Here is a 25,972-nt window from a genome sequence, read left to right as displayed (position 1 = left end):
CCACGTTTCAGAACCCTCCTGAGTTTGCTCTTAGGAGAACTCAGTGAGGAAAACGCTGGGGCTCAGCCCAAACCTGATATCCAAGCAGACCTTGATAAAGTGGTATATTTCCGTGCAAGCAATCATTTCAATTAATTGAATAAAAACATCCTGCAGGATGTTTATCAGAGAATTAAAGCTTGGCTCTCAGGAGACAAATTGGTCAATATCTTGATATTGCAGCAAGAAGTGCAGCAAGAAGTGCCTTTTTTTTTAAAGAATTACATCTGATGTGGAAGGTGAAATAAGGTTTCATTGAAGCGAGGGGACAGATAGGAAAATGCTGCTGAAGAAAGAGCTCCAGACCATTTTACACAAGTTGTGGTTTGATCTGGGTGTTGGTCCGAGGCTGCTCTTCCTTTTCTGAGGGAAGCTCATACCACAAGAAGTCCCACTGATTTTCTCCTACCTAAATGTCTGTCTCATTTTTCCCTTGACTGGTGCTGCGACAGTGAAAACCTCACTCGGGCTTCTATTAGAACCAAATGGGCTTGAAGAAGCATTTTTACTCTTAATGGAGCTTTTCTATTGAATTCCATTTTTCAGAATTTTATTTTAGTTTCAGTTGAATATTTAAACAGGTTTAAATTTTAAATATCTGTGCTGAACAAGCCCCAATATATATTTTTTAAATTGCTGTAATACTTCACTGGGTTTCATTTTTAACCCAATACAATATGCATAATCTATTATGTCAGCATTACATAAGTTGGGTATGCTCAGACACCAGGCTAAGGCACCCTCTTACACACTTAAGTCACACCATTGCAATGGACTGTCTTATCAAATTACTTTTATAACAGCTTTGTTACTAACAAAGCCTAAAGAAGATTCTAAAATTCAGCCCAGGGCTCATTATTGTAGGACTACCCATTCCGATTAATAAAACTTTTATTTAAGGTTGTCCTTAAACCAAATTATCATATTCTAGTCTTTTAACATCATCAGGGAAGAAAAACAGAGTCTCCTTTGGGAGAATTGTATTTCAACACCTACTGGTTTTATGGGTTCTGGTTGTTATCCTGGCTTTTTCTACAATCACTTTGGCCCTTTTAAATGAACAAATATTTGAATGTTCTAGGCACAGCAATGGAAGAGGAAGACATAAATAATGGTCAAGTCTTAGGAGCTCCAGCCAATCTAAGAGCCTAGACATAAACGTGAAAGCTTATCACACCACAAAGAACTTTGGGGAGATAGTGTAGACTCTGGAGAAAGTCCAGAGCAGACTTAGCCTGCCTGGGTATGGATATCAACTCTAGCACTTACTACTCTGGTGACTTTGAGGTAGTTACTGAACTTCAGCTTAGTCTCCCCACCTGTAAAATAACTGTGAATCGTATCCATCTTATAGGACTATGGAATCCTGGTGGTGCAGTGATTAAGTGATACGGCTGTAACCAAAAGGTCAGCAGTTTAAATCCACCAGCCAAACATTGGAAACTTCTACTCTGTCCTGTAGGGTCACTATGAGTCAGAATTGACTTGATGGCAAAGGATTGGGCTTTTTTTTGGTTTGTATAGGACTGTAAGTATTAAGTATGATAGTTCGTGGAAAGCACTTAGCACAGAGCCTACCTAGTACATGGAAAGGGCTATATTCCAATTATTGAAGTTGAAGGGTCACATGGAAACACTAAGAAATATTTCCAACTATAGGGTACTACTTACTCATGATTAAATGTGCAGCCAATGATAGTTTGACTTGAAGTCTATGAAGTAAACTTGAATATGGGTGTTGGGTTTCAACAAGCAGAGAGACGGGGGAGAGCCATTACACTGGTGTTTGGGGACAATCTCTGGCTACCTTTCCCAACTGTATCCAGGAGGGATATGGCAGGGCAGCCTCGGCCCAAGAAGATTGAAACTGGCACATGTAAGATGGGCAGAGAGTGAAACAGCTGTGACTTTTTATTCCTTCACGATATTTAAACTGCAGGCTCTGTGTACATTAATAGAGCTTTATAGAAACAACTCCTGCTCCATCCATCCAGCACAAAACCCACAATCACAATTCACTCGCTAGGCTTATAAGGTTCTCAGGCTACAGCAAATTGGAGAAATTGATGTTTACTTCGAAAGCTTGTACCATCCACTATTTGTAACTGCTGTTGCCTTGGTGCATGTCTGCCAGCATGCCCAGACTTAAATCCCTCTGTGGTAACCTTTAACTCTTTGCTAGGAGGCAAAATCAATCCAAGGTAGAACTAGGTGGGAGGATGGGGCAGAAGGAAGGTGCTGAAGCGAGCCCAGGGACTCTGACTATTGACTATCATATTCTGGGCACAGGTGGGAGAAGCCAGTCGTGTTAAATAGCAACAATTTCTAAAGTCTTTCCTGTGCTGACGTTTCTAAAGAGATTCTGGTCAATGTAAGGGAAAAAGCATTTCTGGGAAATAAGGCCGATCATGTCGAGAAGGGGTGAAAAAGCTGAAGTAAGTGTATTTCTGACAAATGCAGAAGGCGCTATTCCTTTGTGAACACTTGCAGGATAGGCAACTGTGGTAACAGGAGGGCACCATCACGCGAATGCTATCTCTCTCTCGCCTTCTCTCTCTTTTAGAGAGGCTCCATTGATTAATGCCTCAGAAAGCCTGGGAGCTTTCTGCTTTCTAATGTGCTTCCTTGTATTTGCTGCAGGTGTTTAACAGGCTGTGGTGAGACATTTTGATGTACGTAAATTATGCTCTTACTTTGGGCCTAATCATTATGAAATTTATAGAGGATAAAACACAGGCAACCATAAAAATAGAATTTTTACTTTGATCATGCAAAGTTATACGTTCCCTCAATGATTAACCTTTTATGGGTCTTAAAGATCACCGCCATTGTGAAGACTTCACAGTTTTCATCATTCTGTCCAAATCTCCTCAAACAACAGAGGAGTAAACACAAAGCCATCTAGGATAGTTATGATAGGAATAAACTTACCTGCTGAGTGGGTTCAGGCCCAACATTTAGACAAGAATAAAGCAAAGGTATTTTTCACAAAAACAATGGTAGGATTAGAAATTGGAGATGATTTGGATAGTGGATAGCACTTGACTTGAGAGACAGCAAATTTGTGTTTCAGTCTTGGCTCTGCTACTAGGTTGCTGGGTGACCTTAGGCATGTAATTGAGCCTCTTTGAACCTCAGTTTCTTCAACCATAAAATGGGGAGATTGGCTTTAAAAAATCTCCAGCTTCACCATTCTATAAAGTATTAAAATAAGTTTTCTATTTTTTTAGATGTATATGTGAATACATAAAATCTATCATGTTGGCAAGTTCAATCCGCACAGAGTCATGAACTAACTATGATGAGGAAGAACTCCTGAGTTGGGGAAAACCTGAAAAATGGACACCCCTAATGAATGACTAGCCATGTGACTGAGCAAGCCACCTGCCTCACTGGGATTACATCCTCATCTGCTGCTATATGGGTTAAGAACACCTATTCCATTTATCCCATAAAGCAGCAAAAAAAAAAGAAAGAAAGAAAGAAATGACACACTTTGGAAAAAAAACAAAGCACTGTGCTGTCATAGTTATAGGTTCCTTTTTCCTTTTTTCTAATTTCTGTCAATGATGATGTGAAATTGACACAAGAACCGGCCATGGCATCTAGCACAATGATCAGTGGTATCACCAGAGCAGCTAGCACAATGTTAGGTACGTCATATGTCTTTAACAAATAATTGTTGAACCAAATGTTGAATCATATCTCGATTAAACAGGGATCACGTTTTCATCACTGAATACTGGTTATTAAAGGTAAAACTTCAAGAATCTGAAACTATCAAATCTTGAAGGAGAGTGGAGGGAGAGAGCAGACTGTCTCATTACGGGGAGAGTAATTAGGAGTATATAGCAAGGTGTATATGGTTTTTTGTGTGAGAGACTGACTTGATTTGTAAACTTTCACTTAAAGCACAATAAAAATTATTAAAAAAAAAAGAAGGAAGTTAGGCAGTTTATGTAGAGGGCCAAGAGCAAGGGCCATGGCTGTGTTTCTCAACCATCCTCTGAAAAGACAGAGTTCTGTGTTCAATGAGCTGGGAAAACTTCCCTACTATTTCCCAGAGAGTTATGATTCAGATTGACATATTAAAGTCTCTGAGCAGTAAAATAACAACAGTCACTCCTATTTAACCCCATGTTGCCGAAATTTATTTGTGTCCCCCAGTTTTCTTCACTAGTTCTTATTAACATACTGTAGCACCAGAGTTTTAAAGAACACAGCTCAGGACATGTTGATTCAAGAGGCTGGACAGACAGGTTCACTCTGTCACTTACTCTGGGACTTCAGACCAGTCATTTAATTTTTTTGCTGCTCTGATTCCTTTTTGGTAAAAGTATTATCTTCTCAGGTTAGTGGTGAGGGTTAAACAAGATATTTAAGACCCTCCTTCTTAAGTCATGACTACAGATTGTCCCTGAAAACCTGAATCCCCCCTAAATGTCCCAACATTCTGAACATGTGAGTCATTTATACATATATTCACTTCTCCATCATCTCCTTAAACCTCACCTCAGGCTCCCATCTCCCTGTTTCTTCCATTTATCTACACAACAGATATTTAATGAGTCCTTACTATGTGGCAATGAACACTTGGAAATACAGTTGTGAACTAGACAGACAGAAGGTTGTTGCCCTCATGGACTTCTTCCCAGTGGGGCAGACAGACAGTTACATATGCAATTGCAAATTGGTATTTACAGCATACAACAACAATGTGATAGATACTGTAATACTACTAACACTAGTAGCTAATATTCACTGAGTGCTTACTAAGTACTTTGAGTATTTTAACTCACTGAATCCTTCACAGCCATTGTACAAGATGGACATTGTTATTATATTCAAGTTATGGATGAAGAAACTGAGGCAGAGGGAAGTTACAAGAAGTATGTGGTAGTAGGAGAGCATACAGCAGAGGCCTCAAAGATGTGTCTTCTGAGACCTGAAGGTGAGGTAGGAGTCAGCTAGCTAAAGAGGTGAGGAAGGTTCCAGGCTGAGAGGGTAGTGGTGGTGGGACAAAGAGAGAGAGAGTGAGAGAGAGAATGGTACAATAAGGGCTTCACTTGAGAGAAATTCCACAGACCAGAGTATATTGTTCAAGGTCTGGGCGTGGGTGTGTGGTTAGATGGGGACTTGGAGTAGGTGGTGGTGAGAGATTGTGAGGCAGAGGAGAAAACAATAGCTAGATCCAGAAAGGTATTTTAACTATCCTCAAGATTTAACTTTATACTTAAGTCAAACAGAAGTCAGCAAAGAATTCTAACCAAAATACTGCTGGGAGCAGTTGCTCTTACTGAGTTTTAGACCAATCACTTGGCTACAGTGTGATGAAGAGATTCTCAAACTCATTGTTGTCAAGTCAATTCCAACTCACAATGACCCCATAGGACAGAGTAGAACTGCCCCATAGGGTTTCCAAGGCTGTAAATCTTTGCGGAAGCAGACTGCCACATTTTTCTCCCGTGGAGTGCTGGTGTGTTCAAAGCACCAACCTTTCAGTTAGCAGAGAAGTATTTTAACAACAGGGATCCTTGGTGATATTAGAGGCAGGCAAAGCTGGAGGGTCGATTTTCAGACTGCCACAGTAATCAAGGTAAGAGAAAATAGCTCTCTGAACTAGAATTGAGACAGTGGTAATGGAGAGATGCAGATAAACTTGAAAAGTATTTAGAAAGTAAAAGGCAATTGATTGGATGTGGTGAGAGGGAGGAATTAAGGGTAATGCCTGATTTCTGCCTTGGGCAGCTGGGTGGATTGTATTGTCATTCACACTTCCGGTGGAGAGGGAACAGGTTTTGGGGGGAAAGTGATAACTTTACTCTGGACATAATGGATTTGAGTATTCTATGGGACACTCAACTGGATGTGCTTGGTAAACCAAAACCCCATTGCTGTTGATTCCAACTCATAGCTGCTCTATAGGACAGAGTAGAACTGCCCCATAGGGTTTCCAAGTAGCAGCTGGTAGATTAGAACTGCTGACATTTTGGTTAGCAGTGGAGGTTTTAACCACTGTGCCACTAGTGTTTGGTAAAAAAAGACACTTGAAAATGTGCATGTAGCACAAAGGAGCAATCTAAGCTAAATATAGCTTTCCATCTGGTGTAGGGCATCATGGCCATCTTCTGGGGGGCAGCAGGTAAAGGGAAAACTACCCTTTCCTTGGACATTCCTGGATCCAGAAACATTTGGCGTTCAGAGTGATAGAGCGCATGAATCAAGAAAGGAAGGAATAACATTCGTGGCCAGGAGCAGATGTACTCATTACCTTTCTCACATATCCTTGGCTTACCTGTAACCTTTAGACACTGACAACTTCCTACCTGGAGCACCCAAGTTTTGCTTTTCAACCTAAGGGTTTCTCCACACAAGAGTTTGCACATCTACATCCAGAGGAGTCAATACCCTCGGGGCAACCCTCATCTCAGCTTCTCTTTTCCTCCATGGGGTTGCTCTGAGGAGAGTTCTACAGGATTCCTCAGAAGACTCCCAGGGGTTTGAGCCACAGTTGTGCACAGTGAGAGCTGGGTCAATAACATACACTTTTTTTTTTGGCTTTTTTCCATTTTATGTCTCGATTTACCCATTCCCTCATTTTTTTTTTTTTTTTCATTTTGGCTTCCTGGAATCATTTTCCAAATAATCTACCTGTAATTGTCTCAGGGTTTGCTTTTGCGAAAACCCAAACTAAGATTAAGACACCAGGTTGAATCACTTATTTGCTTCTTTCACATTTCTCACATATACAAAGATGAGAAAAGATTGAAGAAACAGCAAAAATCAAACTAATGTTAAACAGATGAACCTAGAACATCTTATTGTGTGAGAAAGCAAGGAAACATTCAAAGACTAACAAGGTTGTTCAAAAGACATAGGAAATGGCTTCAAGGAGCTCCCACTGACAATATCTGGGACAATACGAGAATAAAAAAGAAAAGTAAACTAAAATCGAAATAAAAACACGTAAGTCTATATTGATACCAAAAAAAAAAGAGGAGGAAACAATGACATTTTGCTACCTTTGGCAGCAACCTCTTAACATGAAAGTTGTTAATAAAAGAAAAAGAATAGAGTGTGTTTTTAGACATTTTAGTTAATGAGTTAGTGAAGGAAATTTCTTCTTTATGTAGAATCGTAAGTGAATAAACGCAGAAGCAACTCTAAAATGAAAAAAAAAATTTTTTTTCTCCCCCAATGAAATAAGTTAATTCAATCACAGATCACTCTCAACGCCCAAAACCATTTGGTGAAAAGTTGAGGAGGAATTGGGCATTCACATGATGCCAGAGTGTTCATGCCCCAAATTACCTGCTAATTGCAAAAAGTATTAGAGATGTAACAATCAAGGCAATATCTGAGACTTGATTTATTGAAAAAAAAAAAAAGCTATAAAAATATTTGGGGGACAATTGAAGAAATTTAATATGAGCTGGGTATTAGGTATCAGGGAACTAATGTTGACTTTGTTAAGGTGTGACAACTATTCAATAATCTATGCAGGATGAGAGTCCTTATTTTGGTGTATGCATACACTAGAATCTAGGGGTAAAGTATCAACCTTTAAATTATTGAGTCAAAAAAATTATAGGTAGCCATATAGATAAAGCAATTATGTTCATAAAAAGTTAACAAATGTTTAATCTAGGTTTTGGGTTTATAAAAGTGTTAATTGTACTACTTCTACTTTTCTATATGTTTGAACATTTTCATAATAAGGAGTTTTAATTGCATTTTAAATTACTCTTTCCATTAAAATATTACTTGACTTTTGTGAAATCTGAGTTTTTAGTTTTCACTTTTCCTTTCAGTTTAACTTGCTTGGGAGCCTTGGTGGTGCAGTGGTTTAGAGCTCAGCTGCTGCCCAGCAGTTCAAATCCACCGGCTGCTGGAAGTCCTATGGGGCAGTTCTACTCTGTCCTGTAGGGTGGCTATGAGTCGGAATCGACTCCACAGCAACAGGTTTAGTTTTTTGCTTTGTTTTGTTTTGGTTTATGTTACTTTTAGGACTTTTCTTTTTTTTTCCCCCATACTAATGGGGTATTGTTCTGGCTTTTTTTCACATGTTTGTTTTTATTTTGACCATTCAAATCTCAAATTGCTCTTCTGTTTTGGTCTGCCATGGTCCTGGTATTTCTGCAGCTGCACTTCTCATTTCAGTTGCCAAGGTTTAGACCAGTAAATAGGATTCTTATTGACATAAATCTTCTCGTTGACATCAAATAGTCCAAAATATATTTTTCCCAACTTGCCCTCTGGTATATTACTTTTCAAGGGGACAATTTTGTAAGTGTCTTGAGGGTAGGAGGGGGAGGTGAAGGTTCAAGGATAGTGGAAAGCAACCAGGCTTCAGTGGGACCTAGAAAGACTATAAGTCTTGCAGTGAATTAAAAATAAGTCTTATACGGCTAGTGGACATGGAAATTGGTATAACTTTTCTGGAGGGTAATTTGGCCATATGTCTCAAAAGCTTTAACATTTCACATACTCTTTGATCCAATAATTTCAATTTATATGAATTTATGCTAAGGAACTAGTGATGGATAGTGTTCACTGGGGCATGAACATCTTTGTGGTAAGAAAACAGCAATCAACCCAAATTTCTAACAATAAATTATTACACATCTACCAATGGATAATAATAGTAATAATAATAATAATGAAAGGAAATATAGTGCTTACTATGTGTCAGACAGAATTCTGAGTGCTATACAAACATTAATTCATTTAATCTACAGAGGAATCTTACAAAGAACATACTTATATTATTTCCAGATGAGGAAATTGAGGTACAGAGAGGTAAGTAATTTACCCGTGGTTATCCAGGCAGCAAGTAGTGGAACTAGGATTTGAAAGTAGGCAATCTGGCTCCAGTCAAATTGCTCATTGTTATTTGTACCACATTGTATTGTCCAAGGAAAGACACACACATCTAATTTGAAATCAGAGTAGGGAAATGCTACCTCTCTAAAAAGACATAAAAATTATGATGTAGATGGTTATTTAATTATAGGTAAAGATTGTATTAATTTAAAAACAAGGTTAAAATCATGTACAAAGTTTGATTTTATGTATGTATATACATACATAAAAAACATACACATATACATATAAATGTGGAAACCCTGGTGGCGTAGTGGTTAAGTGCTATGGCTGCTAACCAAATGGTTGGCAGTTCGAATCCGCCAGGCGCTCCTTGGAAATTCTATGGGGCAGTTCTACTCTGTCCTATAGGGTCGCTATAAGTCAGAATCGACTTGACGGTGCTGGGTTTCTACTGGGTACACATACAAATATATATATACACACACACACACACACACACACACATATATATATATATACATATATATATACACACACACATATAGCTATACTTACATATGGAGAGAAATTCCAAAACATTACCTGTGGCCATATCTGGGTGGTAGAATTAATAATATTCTTTTCTTTTTTTCCCCTTTTTGTTTTTGCTATGCTGTGTTTTATACATTTCCTACAATAAATATTTGTTTGTTTTTTGTTTTGAGTCAGTGTAATTTATTAAACACGTTTGCTCAAAGTAGAAATGGGATATATAAGTAACTGTGTAAAGAGGTAAGGGATAACATAAAAGAAATTAATCCCTGTGTTTGGAGAGGAGTAAATATTGAAAAGAATATATTGAGGTACGGGGTTGCATTTGAATGAAAGTGAAGAGAGCTTGGTCAGAGAGATCTAATTTTGGTATGTTGAGCATCCAAGTTGGGAACTGAAGTAGGCAACTGGCAGATATATTACTTAAATCTATCTGGTCAGTCCATTAGTCACTATCGCTATTGACTAGTTTAGGATTTATGGTTTAGGCAAATCTCTTTAATGAAATCACAAATGCTGTATGAATTGATGAAAAAGCAGACAAGTAAGAATACTGCAGCTATTAAATTATGTTCATGCTCCCAAATGTGGAAAGAATGACATTTATATGTGAATCATGTAAGACACCAAGTTAGAAACATTTTTTCACAGCCAAGGAACCGGCAAACAAATGGAGGGCACAGGGAGCCTCAGGGCCCAGGGAGTTCCTGTGGGGTATATGGGAGGGCAGCCTTCCTGGGGGCACTTGAGGTGTTAAAAAATGTAAGTAATTTCAACTGCCAAGGATTAGATAATCAGAGAAAACTAGTCCTAATGTGCAAGTCACATATGCCTTTGATGCTCAATTATAGTTATCTGTAAAAATATTACGGGTCAAATCCCACCACAAGGAATTTAAGGAAGGTACAAGATCTTTCACTGGGCTGGAATTTACTGTAATCAACATCGCTCGAAATCTCATTGCCACTACTTCTAGGTCACTTCCCCAGGGTCAAGGACTGGACATAAAACAAATCAGGAGCCAAAGTCCCTCAAAAGATGAGGTGGTTCATTAAAGTTGCCCAAGCATGCTGACCAAGGCAGAAATGCACTCTTGCAGAAGCCAATCGTCTTTTCCCTCTGACATTTCCCCTTTTGGTCTTTCTTAGTCCTCCAAGAGTTAGGCCAATTATAATCCCTTGTAATTTTTCTAGGAGAATAATGTTTTACTCCTTATTTGTGCTACACTAGCTAGAACTACTGTGTTATATTTCTTTGCCAGTTTGCATTATGTCACACAGTCAGATGTTAGACGTTTTCATTATAACAGGCCACTAGGTCTGGTAAAAGAACATTGACTGTATTGATGTATATATGAAAATTTCACTATACCAAGACCAAAAAGTACAGTTACCATGGGCCATTGGTCAGCACATAGAGATATTTCCACTGGACTAAATTTTGGGTTTCAGTGGTATCCATAATAATAGTGTTTGTCTTGTAATAATAATGTGCAAGCCCCCTGTGGTGGAATAAAAAGGTAGCATTTTCCAATGTAGGAACTGAATTGAAAATACAAATGTGAGGCTCTGAAACTTCCATGACAACAAAAACTCTGTGTTGATGTGAGTCAACTGAGAAAGCTAGTTCCTGATGGTCAGCGTTTAGCAGTATTTCAGGAAATCTCAAGGGAGTTCCAGTCATTAGTTCATTCAAAACATTTATTTAACACCTACTATGAAAAAAAAAAAAATTTTTTTTTTTTTTTTTTTTATGTGTATGGGGGTGGGTAGGGTCACTGTGAGTCAGGACTGACTCAAGGGCACCTAACAACAACTGCTTGTGCATGATAGTCGTCCCTAGGTGGCACAAACGGTTAACTGCTGGGCTACTAGTTGAAAGGTTGATGGTTCGAACCCACCCAGAGGTGCCTCAGAAGAAAAGCCTAGTGATCTGCTTCTAAAAAGCTACAGCCATGAACACTTTACTACTCTGAAACCCATGAGGCTGCTGTGAGTTGGAATCGACTCAATGGCAACCTGGTGGTTTATGTGCATGACATTATTCTGGGGCTGGAAAATACAGCAATGATCTAAAAAAAAAAAAAAAAAAAAAAAGACACATTTCTGCCCTCCTGGAGCTTATATTCAAGTTAGGGAAACAAAATAAATAAGATAAATTACATATAACTCATAACCCATTGTCATCGGGTTGATTTCGACTCACAGCAACCCTCTAGGACAGAGTAGAACTGCCCCATAGGCTTTCCAAGAAATGGCTGGTGGATTCGAACTGCCAACCTTTTGTTTAGCAGCCGAGCTCTTAACGACTTCACTACTAAAACCAAAACACCAAGCCCAATGCCGTCAAGTCGATTCCGACTCACAGTGACCCTACAGGACAGGGTAGAAAGGCCCCATAGAGTTTCCGTAAATCTCACACACTCACACACAGACACGCACACACAGACGCGCACACACAGAGACATGCTACGTTAGAGCTAGAGATATTTAATAAGGGAAGCAGGACTGAAAGGTATAATTTTAGATAGAGTAAAAATGGAAGGCTTCTTTAAGAATGTAACTTTTGAATAAACATCCGAAAAAATGACTGCACTAGCTAAGTGACTATCTGGAGGAAAAGACTTCCCGGCAAGGGTAAAAGCCCCGATGTGTAGGCATACCTGGTCAAGTGGCCAGTGTGGCTGGAGTGGAGCGCCCAAAGGGAAGAGTTGTAGAAGGAAGTCAGATGGGGTATAAGGGCCAGATCATGTAGCATACTGTAGGCCAGTGTTAGTTAGGGCTTTGAGCAGAAGAGGCATAAGTAACTATAGTCATTTCCAAGTAAAGTTATATGGGTAATGATACATGTTAACTTTATGACACTAATCAAGTCACTTTTCCAATTATAATTATGATGATACATCTAAAAGTTATTTTTAAAAGGATAACAATGTACAAAACTTTAGTAAAGGAATTTAAGAGATTATTGTGTTTTGTTTCTCACGCTGAAAACAACTTTTACTACAAACTATAAGTTTGTTTTTTAAAAATTTTTATTGTTAAACCTAAATTGGTCAGGGTGTCAAAATTCAGCTAACTAATCCCACCTACTAGATGGAAACCATGGAATGCATATTAAACATTCCATAAGGTATTTATGGTACTGCTATTTTCCTTTCAAGAGCACACTTCATTTTCAAAGTATAAAGCAGCAAGTTGAATAATGGTGGAATAGCTTTTTTCAATTAACACTGTCACAGAAAACAATTATAAATACATAGAAAATAGTCTATGGAATGGGTTTATAAAAGGTCTCAATATTCTTCAAAAGATTTCTGACCACAAGGAAGTTAAATTAGTAACTAAGCTATTTAGAAAAGCCACAAATATTTGGAAATTGAACAATATATTTCTCTATCATTTATGGATCAAAGGAAAAGTCACAAGGGAAATATGAATAACTTTGATCTGGATGAAAATACGACATCAAAATTTGTGTGATGTAGCTAAAGCAGAGCTTAGAATGATAGGTAAAATCTTACATTATTATATTAGAAGAGAAGGAAGATATTAATTTCAGTGCTCTTAAGCTAGAAAAAGATGAGTAAAATAAACTCAAAGTAGAAGAAAAAATAAAGTTCAGAAATCAAAAAACAGAAAGGAGAAAATTTTAAAAGCCAAAAATAGTTCTTTGAAAATATTAATAAAATCAATAACCTCATAATAAAACTAAGGGGAAAAAAGAGAGAAAACAAAAATTAACAGTATCAGGAATAAATTAGGTCTTATGATACAAGGGCAGTACATAAAAATCAATTGTATTTCTATATACTAGAAACAATTGGACATTTAAATTTTTAAAACAATTATAATAGCATCAGAAAACATAAATATTTGGAAATAAATATAACAAAAAAAAATGAACAAACCCTTTGCACTAAAAACTACTAAACATTGCTAAGAGAAACTGAAGACCTAAATAAATGAATAAGTACAGCAATTCATAGACTGGAAGACTCACTATTGTTACGATGTCAGTTCTATTCAAATTAATCTATAGATCCAATGAAATCCAAATCATAATCTCAGCGGGTTTTTTATAGATATTGAAAAGCTGATTCTAAAGTTTATGTGGAAATACAAATGACTTAGAACAGCTAAACAATTGCAGAATGGGGGGCGGGGAGTTCAAGGACTAGCCTATACTATACACCTCCAAGACTTTCTATGAATCTACAGTAATCAATACAATGAAGTATTGACGTAAGGATAGACAAATAGATCAATAGAACAGAGAGCCCCAAAATAGACCCACATTTACTTGGTCGATTGATTTTTGACAAAGGTGCCAAAGTAATTCAGTGGTAGGGAGGGAAGTGTCCTTAACTAGTGGTGCTGGAACATGGGGAAAAAAATGAATCTCAATCCCTACCCTTTACCACATAAAAAGTAATTTTAGATAGATGAATAAACCTAAACGTAAAAGTTAAAATTGTAGCTTTTAGAAGAAAAACTTTTAGAATAAAAATATAGGAGAATAGCTTTATAACTTGGGGCTAAGTATTTCTTTAATAGGACAGAGATAACAATACCCATAAAAAAAAAAAATGATGAATAGACATTAAAATTAAAAACTTCTCATCAAAAGACATTAGTAAAACAATGAATTAACAATGCACAGACTGGGGATAAAATATTCACAAAAACATATATAAAGGACTTATATCCAGAATATGTAAAGAACTTTTATAAATCAATAATAATAAAAATAAAAAGAACCCAATTAAAAATTATCAAAAGACAGTTCACAAAATAAGATATTTAAATTTTCAACAAGCACATGAAAAAGTGCTCATCATCATGTCTCGTTTGGGAAAAGCTAGTTGAAACCACAATGAGATACCACTACACACCTACCACAATGGGCTAAAGTTAAAACGATGGACAACACCAAATGTAGACAAGGATGCGGAGCAATTAGAACTCTTATTCATTGCTGAAAGGAATGTAAAATGGCATAAGCGCTTTGGAAAACTGCTTAATATCTTATAAAGTTGTACATACACCTATCCTTTCACTCAGCAATTCAGTTTCTTATTATTTATCCAGCTGAAATGAAAACAGATGTCCACCAAATGACTTGTATACGAATTTTTATTGTGGCTTTATTCACAAGAGTTGACAACTGGAAACAGCCCAGGTGTCCATCAAGTGGAGAATGGATAAACAAAGCATGGTATGTTTACTTATAGAACAGTCATAAAAAGTAACCAACTGACAACAATGAGAAACCACTACTCACCTACTCACCTACTACAATGGCAAAAATAAAAAGCACTGACTACACCAAATGCTGGCGAGAATGTGAAGCAACAGGAACTCACATTTATTGCTAGTGAGCATGTAAAATGGTACGGCTACTTTGGAAGACACTTTGTTCTTTTCTTACAAAGTTGAACATAGCCTTATCATACAGTCAAGCTATCACACTCCTAGGTATTTACCCGAATGAGTTGAAAACTTAGTCCACACAAAAACTGAACAAGGATGTTTATAGCATCTTTATTCATAATTCCCCAAAACTGTAAGCAACCAAGATGTCCTTCAGCAGGTGAATGGATAAACAAACAGTGTTACATCTACACAGTGGGTTCAGTGATAAAAAGAAATGAGCTATCAAGCCATGCAAAGACAGGAAGGAAACTTAAATGTGTACTGCTAAGTGAAAGAAGGAGCCCTGGGGGCATAGTTGTTAAGAGCTCAGGCTGCTAACCCAAAGGTCGGGAGTTCAAATCCACCAGCCATTCCTTAAAAATGGCTGTTTAGAAACAGGCAGTTCTACTCTGTCCTATACAGTCACTATGAGTCAAAATTAAGTCTATAGCAACGGATTTGGTAACAGTTACACAAAAGAAACCAGTCTGAACAAGCTATATACTGTATGATTCCAACTATATGACATTCTGGAAAAGGCAAAATTATAAAAGCAGTAAGAAAAAATCAGTGGTTGCTGGGGTTCAGCCAGGACCTGGACGAGGGGTGGAGGATTGGAATAGGTGAAACACGGGATATTTGGGTCAGTAAAACTATTCTCTGAGATACTACAGTGGTGGTTGTGTGACACTATGAATTTGTCAAAATGCATAGAATTGTACAACACAAAGAGTGAACCTTAATGTAAAATGTGGATTTTAGTTAATAATTATCAATATTGGTTCATCAGTTGTAACAAAAGTATTACAATAATGCAAGGCATTAATAAAAGGGGAAAATATGTGGCAGGTGTATGAGATCTCTCTGTACTTCCTGCTCAATTTTTCTGTGAACCTAAAACTTCTCTAGACAAAGTTTATTAATTAAAAAGAATATGCTACGTATATATGTAAAATATGAATAAATATCACAGGCATTATACAAAGTGAAAAAAGACAAAAAATAGTTATTCCATACATTTGATGTTTTAAAATGGGCAAAAATTAGATGAAAAAAATCAGAAAAGGGTTTTCCTCTGAAGGGGTGTTGACTGAGAAGGGATATGTCTTAGTGTGCTAAGTGTTGCTATGACAGAATGCCACAAGTGGTGGCTTTAAAGAACAGAAATTTATTTCTACACAGTTCTGGAGGATAATAGCCCAAATTCAGGGCATTGCCTCTAAAGGAAGTTCCTTCTTGCCTACTTCAATTTCTAGCAGCTGCCAGCAAGTCTCCGTGTTCCTAAGCTTAGGATTTTTCTGCTTCCATCTTCATGTGGTGTCTCTCCGTGTGTGTGTCTGTGTCTAGTCCGCTCTGTTTATAAGGTACCACTCAGAAGGCTTTTTCTTACAAAGCTGATAGAGCTTTGTTCAGAGTTAGGACTTCAGCATAGCTTTTGAGGGGACAAAATTCAATCTCTAATAGGACATGAGAGGACTTCCTGGAGAGATGAAAATATGGGTAAGAGTTACATGATAGGGGTAAGAGATACTTGAGTCTGTCAGAATTGTACAGTTAAGTTTTGTGCATTTCAGTGTATGTAAATTTTAGCTAAAATGGTAAGTAATAGCAATCAAGTGGGGGGAGTAGGTAGAAGCAGAGAGGATACAAGAATGGTAGAATATTGGTCATCGTCAAAGCTGGGTAATGGGTATATAAAGAAAGATTCAATATTCTATTTATTTTGTATATGTTTGAATTTTTCTTAGAAAATGTTTAAAAAGCCAGTGAATCCAGTATTGTGGCTGTTGTTGTGTGCCTTTTAGTTGATTCCGCCTGTTGCTGTTAGGTGCTGTGGAGTTGGTTCCGACTCACAGTGACTCTAGGCACAACACAAGAAAACACTATGCGGTCCTGCACCATCCTCGCAATTGTTGCTATGGTTGAACCCATTGTTGCAGCCACTGTGTCGATCCACCTCGTTGAGGGTCTTCCTCTTTTTTGCTGACCTTCTACTTTACCAAGGATGATGTCCTTCTCCAGGGACTGATCCTTTCTGATAACATGTCCAAACTATGTGAAACGCAGTCTCGCCATCCTTGCTTCTAAGGAGTATTCTGGTTGTACTTCTTCCAAGACAGAACTGTTCATTCTTTTGGCAGACCATGGTGTATTCAATATTTTTCTCCAACACCACTATCTAAAGGTGTCAGTTCTTCTTTGGTCTTCCTTAATCCATCATACAGCTTTCACATGCATATGAGGCGATTGAAAACACCATGGCTTGGGTCAGGCGGACTTTAGTCCTCAAGGTGACATCTTTGCTTTTCAACGCTTTAAAGAGGCCTTTTGCACCAGGTTCCCCCTAGTGCTTAAAAAAACAAACAAACAAACAAAAAACCACAAAAATGATTGCCCTTGAGTCAATTCTGACTCATAGCCACCCCAGAGGGTTTCCAAGGCTGTCAGTCTTTATGGAAGCAGACCACCACATCTTTCTCCTGCAGAGCTGCTGGTAATTTCGAGCTGCTGGTGATTTCAAGCTGCCGACCTTTCAGTTAGCAGTCGAGCACTTTAACCACTGAGCCACCAGAGCTATCTCATAAAAAAAAAATAGAGACATGAAAATCAGTTCATCTGGCCTCAGTTTGAGAAGCTGTTTCTGCAAATATTTAAATTTTTTGATTTTCGAGTTTTTTGGAAAGAAATATTCTCCAAGTTGAAAAAATCTGATGATCTTTCCACTAGCATTTCTTCAACAAATGTTTGAAGGCTACCATGTTTAGTTACTTTGCTGAACACCTAAGAGGGAAACCCTCAAAGATTTGGGGTATCCACTGGAATGGGGAATTAGCAAGTTTTCTTGGAAAACTGAACTATTGAGACTAAGTCACTTAGAGACTTCAAAGTGGTTGCTTTCTGAGCAGTTTCATTTGCAATAAGGACACACATGTAATGGTTTATTCTGAGATTTGACTTGCCCCAGCTGTTGCCTTCCTTGAATTTCCTCTGTAGCGGTCAGCGCCACAGCATACTCATCCAAAGGGCAGGATGCGTGGTTGCTTGTTTGTTCTGAAATCTGTGCAGATTTCTGTTTCTGTGTTCTTTACCAAAATTCTGTGGGGACACACGGGGATTTTTGTCTTGTCAAAGCAACTTTTTAACATTCTAGGGCTTCTCCTAAGAGATTTTTCTGGGAGAGGTAAGGGATGAGGCTTCTTTGGCCGATGTGATGTGAGTGTATAGTTAGCAGCTAGTTCTGAGCTCGCAGGACTTTCTTGTCCATTGCCTTATACCCAGATCTGGTCCTCCTGGAAATGGGATGCAGTCTTCCATCTTTCCACCCGGTTTTGCACAGTAACAACATGAATGGAAGTGGATAAGGGGACATAGACAGCTACTACATCATGTGACCCAAACCCAGTTTGCAGACTAAAGGGGTATTGCCAAGGCCGTTTTCCTTAAAGCCCTGGAGATAGTCAGGAAACAGATCAGCAGAAAGAAGGAAGAGAAGGAGGGAGGGGAGAGGAAGGGAGGAAGGAGAGACTTCACCCAGCAGTCTGGCAGAGTAGGCCTTAATTACATTCATTCATGGTACAAAAGTATTATACATTCAAATTTAATAGAGCAGAGAAATACTCTCCCTCTCCAGCAGAAAGTACATTCAGCTTTCCGGGGCCTTTGGCTCTCTCTGAGACAATATGGTAACAGCAGTCTTTGATAGACAAAAGGGCAGAGCTGAAAACCAATTCTTCTACTGACACGTTCTTAGCATTGTCCAGAAATCCCAGGGAGCATTTTTCTCAACACGCTTAATCTATCTGTTAACATTTTATCGACAGTTATGACTTGTGTAGTTTCATTTGGTTTGAAGCCTTAACTCCTTTTTCTGAGGCAAAATGTCTTTGAGTTTATCCCTTTTTTATCTGCTTCCCTCTCCCCTTAAAACCCAAAATACTTTAATTAAAATTATGTTTTCTTTCTAAGACGGTTGAGGGAATCAGAGAAGGAAAGAACCTAGGAGAGTCTAGACACCAGATAGAGCAAAGAAAATTGTTTAAAACCAGATCGAAAATGGCCTATCTTACTTCCTTTTCCCTTTTATCTACCCTCCTCCACCCCACCCCGCAAGTAAACCTTTTTCTGGTTACAGTAAACACCTTCTTAGCAGATCAAAAGCAACGATTTTCAAGTGAGTTGCTTATTCACAAAATTCATTATGGTAATGCCCCATCATGTTTAGCTGAGCCTGCTCCCTGAGCTGCCTCACTTTGATCTGCTGCTGTGGCCTTGTGCTTGTTCCTGCAGTTAATCTACATTTTGTTGGCGTCAGACTTTTTCAGTAGTTATGCCTCGGGTTATGGAAGAGCCCGTTTGAATGAGAAGACCCAGCTTAGAGACATATATTTTTTTCTCAGTACCTTAAAAAATATATTTTTAAACATCAGTAATAACACCTGTTAGATATTTAGTTCTTCCTTCCCACCCCCACTCCAATGAATTCATCCCTTTTACTACCTTCATCCCATAGTGGACCTCTTTTACATGGTAGCTGTCATGTCTGCAATGCAGGTTTCTTGCAGAGCATTATTTAGTATTAATGATAATAACATTTTATGGCATACCAGCCTCCTAAGCCTCAACGTGCCTTACAGATGCATAATGTAGTGCGCCAGGGCATCTGGTTGCACTCCAAATGGTGCCATCCTGACCTGAAAGAAGCTACCTCCAAAAAGAGTATTTTCACCTGTGTGTATCTCCCAGGATTGCTCAGGCTGCCCTCTGTGCTGGCTGGTGCAGACTGCAGACAAGTGATGGGGGCTTTCTAATCTGCAATGATATAACTTGACCTTTGGGAAGGTAGAGTTTTGATACGATTTGTACAAACTACTTACCCAGGGATGTCTGTGTTGTTCAGTGTCCTGCTCAATAAAATGGATGAAAATAATCCATTTCAGGGCTTCAACCCAGTTCATTCTGGTTTGAACCCCTGCTGAGAATTTGCATTTCCACTCTCAGATATACTGAATCAGAATCTACATTTAACAAGATCCCCACATGATACTTAAATATAATAAACTTTGAGAACCACTGCTCTACGAGTGATTCTCAGAATTGGTCCCTAACCAGCAGCATTAGCATCTCCTTGGAACTTGTTGTAAACCCTGGTGGCATAGTGGGTAAGTGCTATAGCTGCTAACCAAAAGGTCAGCCGTTCGAATCTACCAGGCGCTCCTTGGAAACTCTATGGTGCAGTCCTATAGGGTCGCTATGAGTCAGAATCAGAGTTGACTCAATGGGTATGGGTTTTGGGGAACTTGTTAGAAATGCAAGTTTTCAATGGACAGGGAGAACCCAAGGTGGAAAGGGAAAGGGAGAGAGTGCTGATGTATTGCAGGGATTGCAGCCAATGTCACAAAACAATTTGTGTATAAATTTTTGAATGAAAAACTAATTTACACTGTAAACTTTCACCTAAAACACATTTTTTTAAACGCAAATTCTCAGCAGAGGTTCAACTGGAACAAACCGGTTGGAAGCTCAGAATTCTTTTTATCATCTCCCTGCATCCCCCAAGGCACCAGCTGCCCAACTCAGCCTCCTGAGTGCCTTTTCTCAATTCTCATTCTCCTTAAGCCCTGCGACTATGAGAGCTGCTGACCACCCTCACCTCGGAGTTCTTGGAACTTTGTCCCCTCTGGCTTCTATAATGCTAGGCTTTCCCTATTCTCCTCCCTTGTAAGCCATTCATTTCATTCATTTATTCTCTCAACATTTCCAAGCTCACAGTTTGTCTATTTCTGGTCTTTCTTTCCTATTCCTCCATAACCATTAACAGATCTCCTCTCTGCTAATAATACCAAGAAAACCAAACCCTTTGCCAATTGTGGAGTCAATTCCAACTCATAGCAACCCTATAAGAGAGAGTAGAACTGCTACATGGCGTTTCCAAGGAGCAACTGGTGGATTTGAACTGCCAACCTTTTGGTTAGCAGCCAAGCTCTTAACCACTGTGCCACATCAGGGCCCCTGCTAAATAATAAGGATGATGATAATCAAGTATGTTCCCATATGCATACTGTACTTTGTAAATCCTGTTTCCACATTATCACCTCTTACCTCACAGCAACCCCAGAAACTAGGCGGGGCACCTCATCACATTTCATTATCACTTATTTAATGTTCTGCTTGTCTACACTGTGTGCTTGCTCTATGAGGGCAAGAACCATATCTGTCTTAGCTCACTTAGCTCATTTGACACATAGTAGGAGCTGAATGAATAAATGAATATTATTAACCTTATTTTAAACATAACACTATATTTTATAAATTACCCTGGTGGTTACAGAGATAGCCCATAATCACAAAGCATGTTGTTATTATTAGTTGCAACCAGGTCAGTTCTGACTTATGGTGACCCCATGTGTGCAGAGTAGAACTACTCCATAGGGTTTTCAAGGCTGTGATCTTTCAGAAGTAGATTTCCAGGCCTGCTTTCTGAGATGCCTCTGGGTGAGTTCAAATTGCAAACCTTTTGGTTAGTGGTTGAGTGCTTAGGAGTATCAAATATTGACAAGGTCTCCTAACTCCCAGACCATTCATCTTTTTACAACACTAAGTTGAAAACTACAGTGAAACTTGTATTTTCCTTTGTCATATTCCATAACTAACAACCAGTCTTCATAAATTCATGAATAAATAAATTTATTTACTATTGCTTCCTAGATTTGTCTGAATACAAGAGTCCCTGAAATGCTTGAGAACAATGTAGGTTTCTGGGTTCCACCCCAGTCCTACTGCACATTGAATTTCCTGAAGAAGGATCTGGGAAGTTGGACACTTAAAATTTCTCTTTCACTGTTCTTCTGTGCAGGTGAGTTCTCTGGAGCTACTGGAACTGGCTTCAACTTCAAAGGAGGAGATGAAAGCAGAGGGAAGCAAAAGGACTCACTTTGGAGCAGAGAAGTGGAAGAGAGACCCAGCTCAACATTTTTAGGGGGTTCTCAACAATTAGGAAACAAGATTCTAGACTGATGTTTCCAAAAGTGTAGTCTTGGCAACATCAGTATCACCTAAGAACTTGTTCAAAATGCAAATTATCAAGCCCAACCTCAGACCTAGGGAATTAGAAACTCTGAGGATGGGGCTTAGCAGTCTGTGTTTTCACAAGCCCTCCAGGTCATGCCTATACATGCTAAACTTTTCAAACCACTCTTCTAGTCAAGGCCGTCTTCTAACACCATCCTAAACAGTTGAGACTAGTCCTAATTTACAGAAGGACATTGTCATGGATTGAATTGTGTCCTCCAAAAATATATGTCACCTTGGCTAGGTCATGATTCCCAGTATTTTGTGGTTGTCCTCCAGTTTGTGATCTGATGTAATTGTCCTATTTATTATAAATTCTAATCTCTGCCTGTGGTTAATGAGGTAAGATTAGGCTATGATAAAGAGGATCAGGGTGGGATACAACATCCTTACTCAGATCACAGCCCTGATCCAATACAAGGGGAATTTCTCTGGGGTGTGGTCTGTATCACCTTTCATCTTACAGGAGATAACAGAAGAAAGAAGGGAGCAGAGATGGGGTGGGACGGGGGGAACATCCTACCACCATGAAGGAAAAGCCAAGGATGTAGCATGTCCTTTGAACCTGGGGTCCCTGTGCTGAGAACCTCCTAGACTCAGGGGAAGATTGATAACGACCTTCCTATACAGCAGACAGAGAAAGAAAGCCTTCCCCTAGAGCTGGTATCCTGATTTTTGACTTCTAGTCTCCTAAACTGTGAGAGAATAAATTTCTGCTATAGCAGCTCTAGATAACTAAGACAGACAGAAATCAGCAGATTAGTCCTAATTTAGCACAGCTTTTTTTTGGAGGCAGGGCCAAGATGGCAGAATATTCAGATGCTTCCTGTGGTCCCTGTTACAACAAAGACCTGAAAAAACAAGTAAATCCATTATATATGACAATCTGGGAGCACTGAACATCAAAGACAAAGTTGAGGAATCAGACTGAGCAGCAGGGGGAGGGAGAGACAGTTCAGAAGCAGCAAGGATTTGCCAGACCTGACCTGGAAGGCACCCTGCAAGCTGGATCAGTTGGTGCTTCCTGGCTGAAGCTAGCAGTAGCACTCAGGAAGAGTTTTCCACACCGGGAAAAACCAAGTGGCAGAGAGTCTGAACAAGCCTTTGGAACCAGGGGAAAGTGGAGCTGGATCTGCAAAAGTTAAGTGCAAGCATCTAACCGACCACCCAGGATCGAAAAAACCCTTCCCCCTCTGGGAAGTAGCTCTTTCCCATTTACCTGCCCCGTCCCAGCTCTGCTTTGATCCCAATCAGGCTTCAGCAATTGCCGTGCCTCCTGGGCTGGAAGTGGGACCCGTCACACAACCTGAGACATTCTCCCAGCTTTGGAGAGGGAACAAATTAACAAACAAATAATAAACAGCAAAAAATAATTTGCCAGCTCCCCTGAATTGGGACCTCAAAACAGGCACAGCCCCTTTGCCTAGGCACAGGCATAAGGAGTCCACAAACTTTGAATGCTTTTTGTCCCTGCCTAGGTTCGTGTGGGCCCATTTCAACAGCATAGGCCTTCATTAGCATAGTATAACAGGGTGCATACTTGAAGCTTATTTTCAACTGCAACAGCTGAGGAAGAGTGGCAGATTTTTGACATTTGACACCACCTTACCTGTTAAACAGGGTCCTCACCTACCCACATCAGAGGCCTGAGGACTGGTGGCTCCACCCACTCCACCTAGCCACCCTCAACAGGGGTCTGAGAATAAGTGGTGCCTCCCAGTCCTTACAGCCAACAGCATTGGGTGCCCAAAGTCCAGCTGTAAAACCCACCCACCTATGAGCTCTAGGAAACAGGGACATGCCTTCCAACCAGGAACTCAGGCACAGCCATCAGCCTTCTACCTTGCTCAGCACATAACCCCCTACTGCAGCCAGATACCTGTACCTGTCCCAATTACCCCTACGTAGCCCTGCCCATCTAGAGCTGTAGGTGAGAGCCTGTACCACACACTCAGTGACTGATAACCTGGATACTTGAGCTGAACCCACACAAGAAAAGTAAATGGACTCCTGGGCTCACATACCTAGTAACAGCTCTGACCACCTGGTGTCAGGACGTGAGAGCTTCAAAGACACCAATAATCAAAGTAGCTCACGTGACCAGCCTATTTGGGCATATTAAAACAAAATAAAACAAGAAGCTAGGACACAGTAAGCAAACATAAATAACTTATTGATGGCTGGGAGACAACAGTAATATCAAATCACATAAAGAGGCAGACCATGATGGCTTCAGCAAGTGACCAAAACGAAGAACCAAGAAACCTTCCAGAGGGGAGAAGGTCTTGAAATTACCGTACATAGACTTCAAAAGATTAATATACAGAGCTCTTCAAGAGATCAGAAAGAAGGTCAGGCAAAATGTAGACCAAGCCAAGGAACACACAGACAAAGCAATAGAGAAACTTAAGAAGGTTATTCAAGAGCATAATGACAAATTTAACAGGCTGCAAGAATCCATAGAGGGACAGCAAATAGAAATCCAAAAGATTAACAATACAATTTCGAATTAGACAACTCAATATAAAGTCATGAGAGCAGAATTGAGACAATGGAAATCAGAATTAGTGAGACTGAAGATTAAGCACTTGACACCAATTTATTTGAGGAAAAATCAGATAAAAAAATTTTAAAAATGAAGAAACCGTAAGAATTATGTGAGACTCTATCAAAAGGAATAACCTACAAGTGATTGGAGTACCAGAACAGGGGGCATCATGGACTGAATCGTGTCTCCCCAAAATATCTGTCAACTTGGCTAGGTCATGATTCCCAGTATTGCATGGTTATCAACCATTTTGTCATCTGATGTGATTTCCCTAGTGTTCTAAATCCTATCACTATGATGTAATGAGATGGGTTAGTGGTGATTATTTTGATAAGATCTACAAGATTAGATAGTATCTTAAGCCAATCTCTTTTGAGATATAAAAAAGAGAAGAGAGCAAAGAGACGTGAGGACCTCATACCACCTACAAAGCAGCACATCCTTTGGACCCGAAGTTCCTGTGCTGAGATGCTCCCAGACCAAGGGACGACTGATGACAAGACCTTTCTCCAGAGCCAACAGAGAGAGAAAATCTTCCCCTGGAGCTGACGCCCTGAATTTGGACTTCTAGCCTACTAGACTGTGAGAGAATAAATTTCTGTTTGTTAAAGCCATCCACTTGTGGTATTCCTGTTACAGCAGCATTAGATGGCTAAGACAAGGAGGGATAACAGAAAATACTGAGAGGATTGTTGAAGATTTTTTGGCAGAAAACTTCCCTGATATCGTGAAAGATGAGAAGATATCTATCCAAAAAGCTCATCAAACACTATACAGGGTAGATCCGAAAAGAAAGTCACCAAGACATATTATAATCAAACTTGCCAAAACCAAAGTTAAAGAATTTTAAGAGCAGCTAGGGATAAACAAAGAAAAGTCACCTACAAAGGAGAGTCAATAAGACTAAACTTTGACTACTCAGCAGAAACCATGCAGGCAAGCAGGCAATGGGATGATATCTATAAAGCCTTGAAGAAAAAAAGAAAAATGCCAGCCAAGAATTATATATCCAGCAGAACTGTCTCTCATATATGATGGTGAAATTAGGGCATTTCCAGAGAAACAAGTTAAGGGAAGTTTTAAGAACTAAACCAAAATTACAAGAAATACTAAAGGGAATCCTCCAGTTAAAGAATCAATAACATCAGATAACAACCCAAGAGTAGAACACAGGACAGAACAGCCAGATATCAACCTAGATAGGGAAGTCACAAAAATAACACAGCCTCTTCAGTAATTCTTTCCAATATATAGCAATCATCCAGGAACCCAAATTCTGCCTGCCTTTTTTTTTTTTTTTTTTGAGTCTTATTATTATTTTATTGTGCTTTAGATGAAAGTTTACAGGTCAAGTTAATTTTTCATACAAAAATTTATATATATATACATTGTTTTGTGACATTAGTTGCAATCCCCTCAATGTGACAGCACACTCCCCCTTTCCACTTTGAATTCCGAGTGTCCGTTCAACCAGTTCCTGTCCCTTCCTTCTTTCTCATCGTGCTTCAGGACAGGGGCCACCCATTTGGTCTTGTGTATCTGATTG

General features: G+C 39.1%; 1 long non-coding RNA gene across 1 annotated transcript in view; it reads left to right on the top strand.

Annotated features, from left to right (window-relative positions):
* LOC126078013 (uncharacterized) overlaps positions 1 to 22,107 on the top strand; it is a 68,852-nt gene extending 46,745 nt beyond the window's left edge. The window contains exon 3 of the long non-coding RNA XR_007517935.1: positions 21,664 to 22,107. This is a non-coding gene — a long non-coding RNA (uncharacterized LOC126078013). The remainder of the gene's footprint in view (positions 1 to 21,663) is intronic.
* Positions 22,108 to 25,972: the final 3,865 nt, after the last annotated feature.

This window comes from Elephas maximus, chromosome 6 (assembly GCF_024166365.1).
Source record: "Elephas maximus indicus isolate mEleMax1 chromosome 6, mEleMax1 primary haplotype, whole genome shotgun sequence".
Lineage (NCBI taxonomy): Eukaryota > Metazoa > Chordata > Mammalia > Proboscidea > Elephantidae > Elephas > Elephas maximus.
Note: the sequence above shows the minus strand (reverse complement) of the source record. Positions and strands in the feature narration are given on the sequence as shown.